The sequence below is a fragment of the Globicephala melas genome, chromosome 6, assembly GCF_963455315.2.
Source record: "Globicephala melas chromosome 6, mGloMel1.2, whole genome shotgun sequence".
NCBI lineage: Eukaryota > Metazoa > Chordata > Mammalia > Artiodactyla > Delphinidae > Globicephala > Globicephala melas.
Window position 1 is genome coordinate 59,965,751 of NC_083319.1, and position 12,068 is coordinate 59,977,818.

The 12,068-nt window shown below is 41.1% G+C and overlaps 1 protein-coding gene across 8 annotated transcripts in view; it reads right to left on the minus strand.

The window, feature by feature from the left end:
• Positions 1-12,068, minus strand: part of PTPRD (protein tyrosine phosphatase receptor type D) — a 2,143,764-nt gene that overhangs the window by 1,516,917 nt on the left and 614,779 nt on the right. For all 8 annotated transcript variants that reach the window (XM_060300920.1, XM_060300919.1, XM_060300918.1 and 5 more), the window contains exon 4: positions 15-124. The gene's annotated coding sequence lies outside the window, so the exon portion shown is untranslated. The remainder of the gene's footprint in view (positions 1-14; positions 125-12,068) is intronic.

Sequence of the window (12,068 nt, forward strand, 5' to 3'; positions counted from 1 at the left end):
AGAACTGAACTCACCTGGACCTGAAGCCCATCACTTTCTTCAATGCTGGTGCCAACATGCCATCAGTCAGACACCCTTAACTAGAGTTATCATGGGCCAGGAACTGCTTGCTTTTTATTCCCACCTGGAACAAAATACAGCGTCAGTCACATTTTGTTCATGTTCCTTCAGCATAATAACATATTCATTGTGTTATCTTTTCCTGTCACATTAGACTCTCATTTATCAGAATGCTCAACACAAAGGAAAGAAGTGTAAACTCTTCACCTCTATAATTCACACCTCAGTGATTAATACAGCACCTGTGTGAGTCAAAGGGACCATGGACATTTTATTTCCTATAAAATGTTCCTTATAAAATATTATTTTAGTGCACTTATTACTCTCCATTTGGTTTGATTGATGTGTTAATTTAGGAAGCCATTTTCTATACATTGTCCTCAGAGACTGTAAGGCAAAATACATTTTTAAACCCCAGAAAGAAGCTAATGTTGAAACTATTTCAGTTTCAGAATTCCTTTTTTTTCCCCACCACAAAAAGGAATCTCAGTAGGAAACAGAATTTAATAATGCAATTCCATCAGTTTGATGCCTGCCCTATTTTAAACTCTTCAAATTGAGAGACACTGACGAAGAACACTCATGTTTCCTCAAATGCACCAGGGTGTTGCTGCTTTGGAACACAAGATGAAAATAGACCTTTCAACTACTTGATAAAATTACAGCCTTCGTTAAAACCTCAGAGCTGAGTTGCCTTTGTGAATGGGGTGTGTTAGGACCTTCCAGTCCCCACAGTTAGAGCCACCTAATCTCCCCAGTGCTCTCAGCCATACTCCAGTCCAATGCACACTCGGGAGGTTTAAGGAAACATCCAAGAGATATAGCAGTATGCCAATTGTGCTGCCATTTGTCCAGCCAGCACTTGCTTTGCCTTTGACCCCTTCCCCGGGATCTGGAGTTTACCCTGAACTTAATCTCAAGATGGGGCTCCTGCTATTTGCTGACCTTCCTCCTGCTGCTCACTGCCTAGCCAAACCCTCAGAACCAGGGCTGAGCAGGTGGATCTACCTGCCAGGGCTCCCTCTTTCTTCTTGCTATACCTTCTTGGCACTAATTGCTTATTTGACTCACCACCTGATACCTGGCACCACCCTCTGTGAGTGAATAACGTGGCTCCATGTACTTCAATACATGCAAACCCTGTCTTCAAGGGTCAATTTAGCAACCACCTGTTTTGTCCTATCTTGCTATTCACCTGGATTAAGAGTTTCTGTCTAGGTAGTGCAATGACAAACATGCAAGAAAGGTCTCCTTGGATTCCTTTATAGAACCCAAACCTTAAGAATGATTGTTCTTTCCTTGAAGTCCTCTTAAAATTCAGATTCCTCTCTGTCTGGAATCCATCCCATCCCTTTCATGTCTTAAACTACTGCGACAATAGACTTTCATCAGCTCTCACTTAGATTAATAACTTCCTAAATGTTGCTGTGGTGCCAACTGAAAACAGATGGCACTTTAAAATTAGGATAATTTGAAGAGACTTTAATAAAAAACTTATTTACAAAACAGTGGGTGGTATGTAAGGAAACCACAAGGGAAGGTGAGTTGTTCTCACCCCAGGCCTGCAGGGACAAGAACACGGAACAGTTACTGTCACCTAGGAGTCAGGCATGCAGAGAAGGCCTCCTGGAGATTAGCAGTGATCTTTCCTTGGGAGTCCCAGGTAGCACAATAGCTCTACCTACATGTATAACTCTAGACAAATCACCTAACTTTTTTATTTCTCAGTAACATTATCTGTACAATGGGGATAATATGTACTTCAGAGTTTTGTTACGATTAGACGGAATAGGGTAGCTAGAGCACATATCAAGTACTTAACATTAGCAGTAGTGGCAGTAATTCCTCCCAAAATGTAAACACACACACACACACACAGTCTCGCTGACGTCTTCAGCCCTTGTTCCAACAGTCCATGTGTTTAAGTCTGATTTTCCTAAGTGTTCTCCCTTCTACTTAAGAATTTTTTCTCCCCCCCGCACCCGCCATGCCAACCCCTGTTGCCTAGAAAATTCTTACTCAGATTTTAAAGTCTGTAATATGATGTGAAGGCTCTCTCTGGTCTCTCTCAGGAAAGGGGAACCATGCCCTGTTTCTCCATGACACACATCACTCCGCAAAGCAATTAGACCATGCTTGTCCTCTTAGTTGACTGTGAACTCCCTGAGGGAAAGAAAAGCTTAGGTCTGACAGATCTGTATCCTCAGAAGGAGGTTCATTGTCCCTCAGAACGAGGTTCATTGTCAGATTCTTAGTAGATACTCAATAAATATTAAGTGAATAAATCAATAGGTATTACTAGAGTAAGTCTGTTACAATATAAGGAAAAGGCTCAGTAACTCCTTCCTTCTTTGCCCATAACCTGTAACCAACCTGTAACCAACTGCTCATGGTGGGGACTAAGAAAGTCAAGAAAACTGAAGAGATCCCAAAGGAAAATCCAAGCAACTTTGTCCTTTTTCCTGGGACAGCCTTGCTGGAAAATTTACCTCATTCATTTCAAGTGTGCCAGAAGCACTAGTCCTAATTGAATTCATTCATTAACTCAAAAAACTACTTAGCTCCGACTACAAACACCTCTATGTATCTGATGCCTTAGAGTAATAAAACAACCAGTTGAAATGCCAACATTCTCTCAATGAGTAACCAAAAGCTTTTCCCCTCCAATTAAATATATTCTGCTTTGTGAATAGGTCATTAATTTGCATCAGTCTAAGTCTCACAAAATGGTATAAAGGACAAAGTCTCACTCCCACTTGCTTCCATCCCTTTCCATTTGTCACCATCAACAAGACAACGTTTACTGGCATCTGTGTGCCCTTGCTAAATTTCTTCCTGCAAATAGTTACGTATGTGTATTCTCACTCCTCACCCCCCCCTTAAAAAAACTGTATGCCTTACCCACTACTATGAGCCTTTTTTTCCCACCCAAAGTAACTTTGAGGTCTTTTATACCAGCAAATAAACAGTATCTTCATCATAGTCAGCTTCATGTATTTCTGTCCTGAAATACCGTAAGTTCTTTAACCAGACTCCCCAAAGATTTGTTTTTCAAAACTTTCACTGTTATTAAGAGGCTATAGTAAATGACTTAGTATAAGTTAGTAAGTATCTCATAGGTCCCCCCATCTGTAGGATACATTCCTACAAGTATGTAGAGGGAGGTCAAAGGTGAATGCATTTGTAACTTTCAAATAGATTGACAAATGACCCTCCTTGAGAATCAAACAAATTTACGCTCTCACCAGCAGTCTTAAAAATTATGAGTGGGTATGGTTTGGAAAGAAAGATAAGGAGTGAGTATGGTTTGGAAAGAAAGAGGTCCAAGGACTGAAGCCTTGGGTACTTCAACTTTGCATTATGCATTTTTTTTTTTGCATTAGTATCTTTTAGATACACAATATCCCTTGTTATCTTTGTGAAATTTCTATCAGTCTTCACCATTTTTATCATTCCAACTGCAGTTCAACACATTCTTTCTTATACTGTGTGTTTTCAAAATGAAGCAGTCATTAATGACATGAGCAAAATATTCCTCTATGTTTAGGTTTTTTAAACGTTTGGGCCCAGCTTCCTGCAATCCTATACATTCTGGAAAGCTCAACATCAGAAAGAGGTCCCACAGTGTCCTCTGGTGGCAACCTGCTTTATCGCATCTTCCCTGCATTAACTTTGGGGCAGAAGGTTGATATCAGACTCTGTTAGCCTCTTAGCCTAGGTCAAGTCTCTTCACCCCTAACACAATATGAAACTACACCCATGACTTTAGAGCTAAGTCAGCCTTTAAGGAACCAAATTTGTGCTTTCAACAAATTGGTGGGTGTCCTAATAGGCAGGGTTCATTTCTTTTGTTTTTTTGTTTTTTGTGTGTTTTCTTTTTCCCCTAGTTGCTTTTAAATATGTCCTGGAGTACATTCTCAGTGAGCTGCAGTGCAGGCCTGTATGGGCAGTCAGGCGCTGCGTCAGCCTTCCATCTCTATCAGTGAAATCCAAAGGACTATCATCACTCTGTAGAAGTTCTAGTACTAAAAATATCAAAGCCAGCTTAGTCAGAAACCTGAAATTCATTTCATTTCATTCATTCATTCCACAAGTATTTGGAATACTATATGCAGTGTCCTAAGCGCTTGTGAATTTTTCAGTAAAGAAAGTAGACAAAAAAATCTGTCTTCTTGGAGCATGTCTTCTAGTTGGAGGAAACAGAAAACACGAAATTAAGCAAATACACCATATTAAAAGGCATGGGTCTGTGAGAGAGTATATGGGGGAGGGGGCTGTTTCAACTTGAACTAGAAACACAGAGGGTTGGCCTCTTTGAGACAGTAGCATCTGAGTGCTAACTTGAAGGAGGGACAGGAACTGTGCAGTCCCCAGGAGGAAGGGCCTCCTAGGACATGGAGGCAGCCTGAAGGCCATAGCCTACTTGGTAGGTGTAGCAGTACACACACGAGAAGGATGCCCTTTGAGAATAAACAGACCTTTCCACCCATCTGCTAGGAATGCTGTCAAACGTCAGCCCCAGTTCTTATCCCACTTTGAAACTGGCCTAAGCTGGTTGTGCTGTGTCGCCAAGGCTTCCCTCAAGGTCAGCCTCGCACCCCATGATTAGTGGATGCCAAGCGTAAAGGTCTGGTCTGTAGTCACAAGGCAGGACAGCTCCCTGGGTTGCTGGCTGAGGCTTTCGTGGAGATCGCAGTGAAGCCCATTTTGCTTGCCTACCCCTATTTTCTTCCCCTTTCTCTGACAGATGTTGATCCCCAGAACTCTCCCCATAAACATCCTGCATACTCCTTTGTTTCAGTGTGCGCAGCTAGGTATCAAATCCAATAAAGCATTAATTCTTACAAGTATTTAGTCAGTGTCTACCATAAGCTGGCACTAATTTTGGTGCTTAGAATATAGCAGTTAAAAAAATTGTTTTTTCATATGAAGATTAAATTACTACAGAAGGCAAATTTAATAAGATACATCGTAAATAACATAGCAATTAATGCTAAGGCCAAAAACAATCAAAAGTCTATAAGCAATGTCTGGGAGGAAAGTTGCAATTTTTTTAATTGGAAAATTTTTTAATCAGTAACTTTGTATAAAATTGAAGTATATGCAATTTCATAGATAAGAGTCAGGCAAATTCTTACAAAGTCAAAATTTGAGTAAAGACATGAGGGAAATGAGGTCATCAGCGTTGTGGATAACTAGGAGAAAGCATTCTAGGCACAGGAAACATGAAGGACAAAGTCTCCGAGATTAGATTGTTTAAAAAACAGCATGAGGACTTGCCTGGTGGCACAGTGGTTAAGAATCTGCCTGACAAAGCAGGGGACACCAGTTCGATCCCTGGTTCGGGGAGATCCCACATGCCACAGAGCAACTAAGTCCATGTGCCACAACTACTGAGCCTGCGCTCCAGAGCCCGCGAGCCACAACTACTTAAGTCCGTATGCCCAGAGCCCGTGCTCTGCAACAAGAGAAAACACCACAATGAGGAGCCCGCACACCACAATGAAGAGTAGCCCCTGCTCGCCGCAACTAGAGAAAGCCCACGCACGTGCAGCAACGAGCACAGCCAAAAATAAAATAAAAACCAGCACGAGATCCAATTTTTTAGGAACAGATTGAGACAGAAGAGAAAAGGAAGTCGGAGAGTAATGAAGAGACATTATCTAAAACTGAGTAGGTTATCACAGGCATTAGAGATACATCTCCAAATGAGATGGCAAACCAATGGAGGACTGAGTAGAAACCGAACAGGATGTCTCTGGCTGGATTTTGAGAAGAGAATGTAAGGGAATAAAGTCAGAAGCAGGGAAGCAAGACTACTGCAGCAATCTAGAAAAGAGATGAACGTGGCTTGAACTCGAGCAGCAACAGTAGAGGCGGCAAGGAATGGTTAGAATATAGATGTATCTGAAGACAGAAAAGATGGGATTTGCCAACAGGTGCTTCATCTAATATCCCACATTGAACAATCCCATGTTTCAGATCTAATCACAATAGGGAAAACAATGTTGGCATCTACTTGAAGCAAGGCTTAGAGAGAATTAAAGGGATCCATCGTAAAATTGGTCATTTCCAAATGCCCATTAGGCATTTAAATGAAGATATCAAATAGAGAGCTAGGTAAACGTACCTGAGATTGGTGCGGGGGGGGGGGGGCAGTGCCTAGAAATGTAGATTTCTAAGTAATTAGAACACAGATGTTACTAAAAAGCCCCAAGATAAGGAGTGAGTATGGTTTGGAAAGAAAGAGGTCCAAGGACTGAAGCCTTGGGTACTTCAACTTTTATTAGAGATTCAAAGAGTGAAGAGAAACCAGCAAAGAATGAAGTGGCTCATGAGGTATGTAGGGAAGTTAGAGAGTGGTGTTCCAGAAGCTGAGTGGAAACTGGTTAAAATAGCAGAGAATGTTCAACTGTGTCAACTCTAGCTGATAAGTCATGTGAGATGAAGACTGGGGATTGTCTTTTTTTTTTTTTCGGCAGTATGCGGGCCTCTCACTGCTGTGGCCTCTCCCGTTGCGGAGCGCAGGCTCAGCGGCCATGGCTCACGGGCCCAGCCGCTCCGCGGCATGTGGGATCTTCCCGGACCAGGGCACGAACCCGTGTCCCCTGCATCGGCAGGCGGACTCTCAACCACTGCGCCACCAGGGACGTCCCTGGGGATTGTCATTCTATTTACAGCATAGAGATCATGGGTAACCGTGATAAAATGAATCTTAGTGAAATGGTGAGGAGGATGTTAGAATAGTGAGGAATAAAGACAAGTGCAGAGGGGAGATATTGAAGAGCATGTACACTATTTTCATGTACAAGTTAAGGCAGACCAGATTTACCTCAAAAAGCAAGCCTTAGTAAGTTAAGACATAGAAATCCTACAAATTATGTTCCCTCAATACAATGGAAATAAGTTGAAAGCCAGTAATAAGAGGATAACACACAAACCAACAACCTTTATGTCTGAATTTTTTTTAAATGTAAATAACTAGACAAGAAATATCAGTTTAATTTAAAAACAATATAAACTGAATGACAATAGAACTACTATGTATTGAAGCCTGAGAAGCCTTTTGGATCCTTTCCCTCTCTCCCATGTTTCCCCTTCACAAGCTGAATATTGCTTCTAGAAAAGTACTTAGAAGATTTGCCCCACAAGCAAAAAGCACCGTTTTGTACCTTATTTCTAAAATAATTTGACTATGTGCTCATCTTCCTCACTAGGCTGTAGGCAATTTCAAAGCAAGTCCTTACTCTTTTTTTTTTTTTTTTTTTTTTTCCGGTACGCGGGCCTCTCACTGTTGTGGCCTCTCCCGTTGCGGAGCATAGGCTCCGGACGACGCGAAGGTTCAGCGGCCACGGCTCACGGGCCCAGCCACTCCGCGGCATGTGGGATCTTCCCGGACCGGGACACGAACCCGTGTCCCCTGCATTGGCAGGCGGACTCTCAACCACTGCGCCAGCAGGGAAGCCCCTTACTCATTTTGATAATACGTAGCACTCGGCAAAACAGCTAAGTAGATGGGCAGTACTCAACACATGCCTATTTAATGAAAGAAAGAGATGAATTCATGGACAATTACATGTATTACAACTTGGCAAGTAGAACTGAGGGATGTACAAAGTCAGTGTATGGCTGAAAAGATGTACATTACTGAGTGGCATGTAGGACATCAATTAAATTGTGTGGAATTAATTTTTTAAGAAAAATTCACTCTTCAAACTTGCTGCAAAAATAAACTTACAGAAAAAGTGCAGGGTTCAATAGCTGCTTACCAACTCCCAAAGGGATGCACTCCTGAGGCTTGCTCTGACCTTTCACCTGGCTCTTCCTGATGTGTACTCTTACTACAGAAGGGAAACACACTTTTTTTTTTCAATTGCACGTCTCCAAACTACTGCACCCCCAAACTTCCCCCGTAGATTTTAGCTTCCTGGAGTACAATTTGGTCAGCACGAAGGCTGAAAAGTTTCTCACATAAATCCCTTAATGTCTTGACAGACATCTAAGCTCTAAAGTTACCCATGTTGTTTTTCCCAATTCATGCCTGGAAACAAAGATATTTGCACAATAAAACTAGAAGTAAAAACTCATACGAGTCCCCCATAACATAAAATGTTTTAATTGAAGCAAAATGGTCTGCGATGCAAAACTATGAATATATGCTGACTCATTCTTTTTTATAATGTAAATGACAGAATGAATAATGATTATATGCATGAAAATCCTGAATTTGGAAGCCATGCAGAGAGTTCTATTTGCTTATGAAAACCAGAAAATGTCTGAAAATATAAAAGATTAGCCCAAGAGCCTAAAAATACCACACAAAAAATCATCTTTTATAAAAAAAAATTACTTGGTTGAGCTAAAGAGTTATTTCCCTTTATCATGTAATTCTACATATAGAAGAAGTTTATTCAATATGGTGAGCAGTTTGATTACACCAATTCCTCATTTAGCTTTCAACAAGGCACCTTGGAATACTATATTAAACTTAGGTGTCAAAATCCTTTGCTAGTTATATTTAACATGGGCTCTCAGATGACAATAAAATTAAAACTGTGGCATGTAAGCAGTGAAAGGCCAAGTTCAATTTTCATCCTCATTCTTGGTTCTCAAGACTAAACTTATCTTCCAAGAAGAGACCTTTTCTTCACATAACATTGTGAAGCTAGGCAAATATTTTTTGCACATAAAGATCTGAGTAATGTGCCTATCGAGTTTATTTTATTTAATTGGCCATCCCTGAGAGCGAATAACTCTATCTCTACAGCGAAAAAATCAAGAAAGGTGGCAATAGAGGAAGACGACTATTCAGGAACTTCATTAGTCTGGAAGGAAGCTATAGTCTCCTTGTTGAAGGAATAGCCTGCTTGCAAAGTATCACTTTTTTTTCCCCTTGACTTTATTAGGGGAACAGAGAGAAGGCAAAAATGAAAATTCAGAGCATGAAGAGTCGCCAGGATGTCTGCTGATGATCCTATTAGTTGTTTGCCTTTTGTGGTCCTCATTGCGCAAGACCCTATTTCAAAGTCAACTTTATGAAGATGAGACTATTCCCCTCAAAGTACAGGTAGTTGTTCCCTTTACTGTACTTAGGAGCTGCACTGTCATTTTCTATCAGCACAATTATCACTGTTTTGTTTGTTTTGTTTTTAAACAGGGCTGTCCTTGCTCATGAAATAAGAATATTTCAAGAAGAGATATGCATCCCTTATTGCTGCCACTCTTTTCTCCTATCTGCCCTCAACCCACTCCATCTCCGGGACCTAATATCATGCCTGGAAAACAGTAAGTTATTTTGAGTGCTTAGTGATAAAACGGCTGAAGAAAACGTGAAAAATGTCAAAGTTAAAGGCAAGAAAAAGCAAAATTTAGAGAGAAGTTAAAAGTCAAATAGCCATGCACTTCCAGCTTCTCTTTAGGGATTCATTTGTTTACTTGATGACCCACTAGTCTGCTACATCTATTTCTTACAAAGGTATATTAAGGATAAATATGCAGTACTTAGCCAAACATTTTAAAAAGTGTGCCCAAGAAACTTCTGTGATCCAATGGCAGTGACTCAGAACCATTGTTACAAAAGAGAGAGGACGATATCGTCAGCCTAACACTCCCACCAAAATTGGCAGTGCCATGTAAGACATGCTCTGAGTAGGAGCAAAGGAAGAGAGGATTGAAGAGATTTTATGACAATGAGAGGATAACTGCAAAAAACAAGATGACAGTCAAAGTGTAAAAGCTATTTGAAATGAAATTAAAACATCTAGTAGTACAGTTACACTGTATAAATAAAAGAATATTCAAGAGCAGTGAGAAAAATAATAATATTAAAGTGCACTGTAACTGATACAATGGCAGGATGGTGGGTATAAGATTCCTGCGGTAGGGTGAAGGGTAACCAATACAAGAAAACAAGATGTTTAGAAAAATTATAAGTTACATAAAGTTCAAACAGAAGGGCAAAAAGATAGCATCAATGATTTTTTTGATGTATTTCATTTTCCCCTCTAGGATCTTTGTAAAATCTTCAATCACAAAATGTTTTCATTAATGAATGTTTGACTTCCCGATTCTTTATACTTTAAGTAGTAGGTATTTCTAAACGTTTTAAAAGGTTTTTAAGATTGAAACTAAAGCCCAGCATTCTCCACACCAGAGCTTCCCATCCTTCACAGGATATGTAGGTTTTTAAAATTATCTTCCCCTATATTTCCTTTCCTCATTTCATTTGTCCTTTATTTTTCTTACCTGGGAGTGTCCCTCATAACACTAGTAGGACAATTATTTGTTCTGACTTCTGGACAAATTGGGTTAAAGACAGTGGGAAACATGCAGGACACTGGACATACTCTGAAGAAGGATCTGGGGGCTGGATTAGTCATTGGTCTGAAAGTAACAGATGCCATTTCTGGTTGTGTTTAGGGTGGGGATAATCCATGACATGCAAACACAATGCAAGCACTAAGGCTTTTTTTTCAACCTGTGGTTAATTAGGATCAAATGTAGGATAAAGGTTAAATACTAGCTATTTGTAGCCCTCTAATAGTACAAGGACAATGATAATTGTAGAGAGATCCGGCTTCTGTTAAATGAATTAGAAGCCTTCATTCAGATAAAAGGAATAGGCTCAGGATATCCAACTCTAACCCAAATCAAGCCATAAAAGTCCAAGGTCCTCTACTAAAGATTTTGAAGATAGTCTCATCTCCTTGAGTTGAAAGGCAGACGGCTCTGAAAAATCAGACCTAAGATTTAATTGCAAAGGTGGAAGAAATGCACAGGAAACCAAGTGTGGGGAGACCTGTAGCAAAGTCATGGCCCTTAAACAGTGTGGGAAAGGAAGTCCTATGAGGGGACTTTTGAGTAGATGAGCCTGCAAATTTTGAACTCCTGAATTCCTCTGAATTCTCTGGGTCAGTAAAAGCAGTGCCCTTGGTCACTGAGAAAAGTCACAACTCCCCTTGCCTGGGCAATTTATAAGGATATTACTTAAAATTAGATATTTCAAAAGATAATGTTAGGGCTTCCCTGGTGGCACAGTGGTTGAGAGTCCGCCTGCTGATGCAGGGGACACGGGTTCGTGCCCCGGTCCGCGAAGATCCCACATGCGCGGAGCGGCTGGGCCCGTGAGCCATGACCGCTGAGCCTGCGCCTCCAGAGCCTTGCTCCGCAGCAAGAGAGGCCACAACAGTGAGAGGCCCGCGTACCGCAAAAAAAAAAAAAAAAAAGAAAAAAAGAAAAATAAGATGTTATTCTCCTCAAGATCCCAGGCTACAACCCTTCCTTGCCTTCAGGCTAATCACAAGGGTGAGGTCTCAGCACAATCTGAATGCAGAAGTGCAATCTCTGCTTTGGGAGAAAATAGTTTATACACCCAAGGACTGCAGTACCTAGCTAATATACTAGGGCAGGAGCCAAGGTTAAACCTGTGGGAGTCTATTCAGTTCATTAGTCCAGAGTCGAGGGGGAGGCAACCTACTGCTGGATAAGCGGAGAATCTGACTCACCGAACCTACTCATCATGTGAATTCAATGTTCAGGCAGGAACACCTGGCCCAAATGTGTGTGTTGGGACAATTCCTTGAAACCTGCACACCATCATGGCCTAGCAAAAAATGAAGTAGAGGTGTTAGGACGTTTTTTGGTAAGGCATTGATGAAGTTCATAGGTTTGGGATGATAGGAAAGTTAGAACAGGTTTATTAGGTTGGAGAACTCACCACCTCATTTGTGTCCCTTGGGGAGCCCAGAGGACCCAGAGCTATTAAAGCAGTGACACAGTACATTGGTGAAAAGGCAAAGAGTAACAAGGAAAGGCTCAAAACGTGGCTACGTTCTGTAGTACAGGTGGAAGGTGGGAGTTTAGTGGGTTCCAGGGTATCAAGGAGGATAATGGGACTGCAGTACAGAAGCCAGGTAAGCATCAGAAGCAAAGTCGAAGTAAAATACTACCATGCGTAGCAACACTACATTGGCTATCATGGTACCTTGCTCCACAGGCATTTCTGGCAA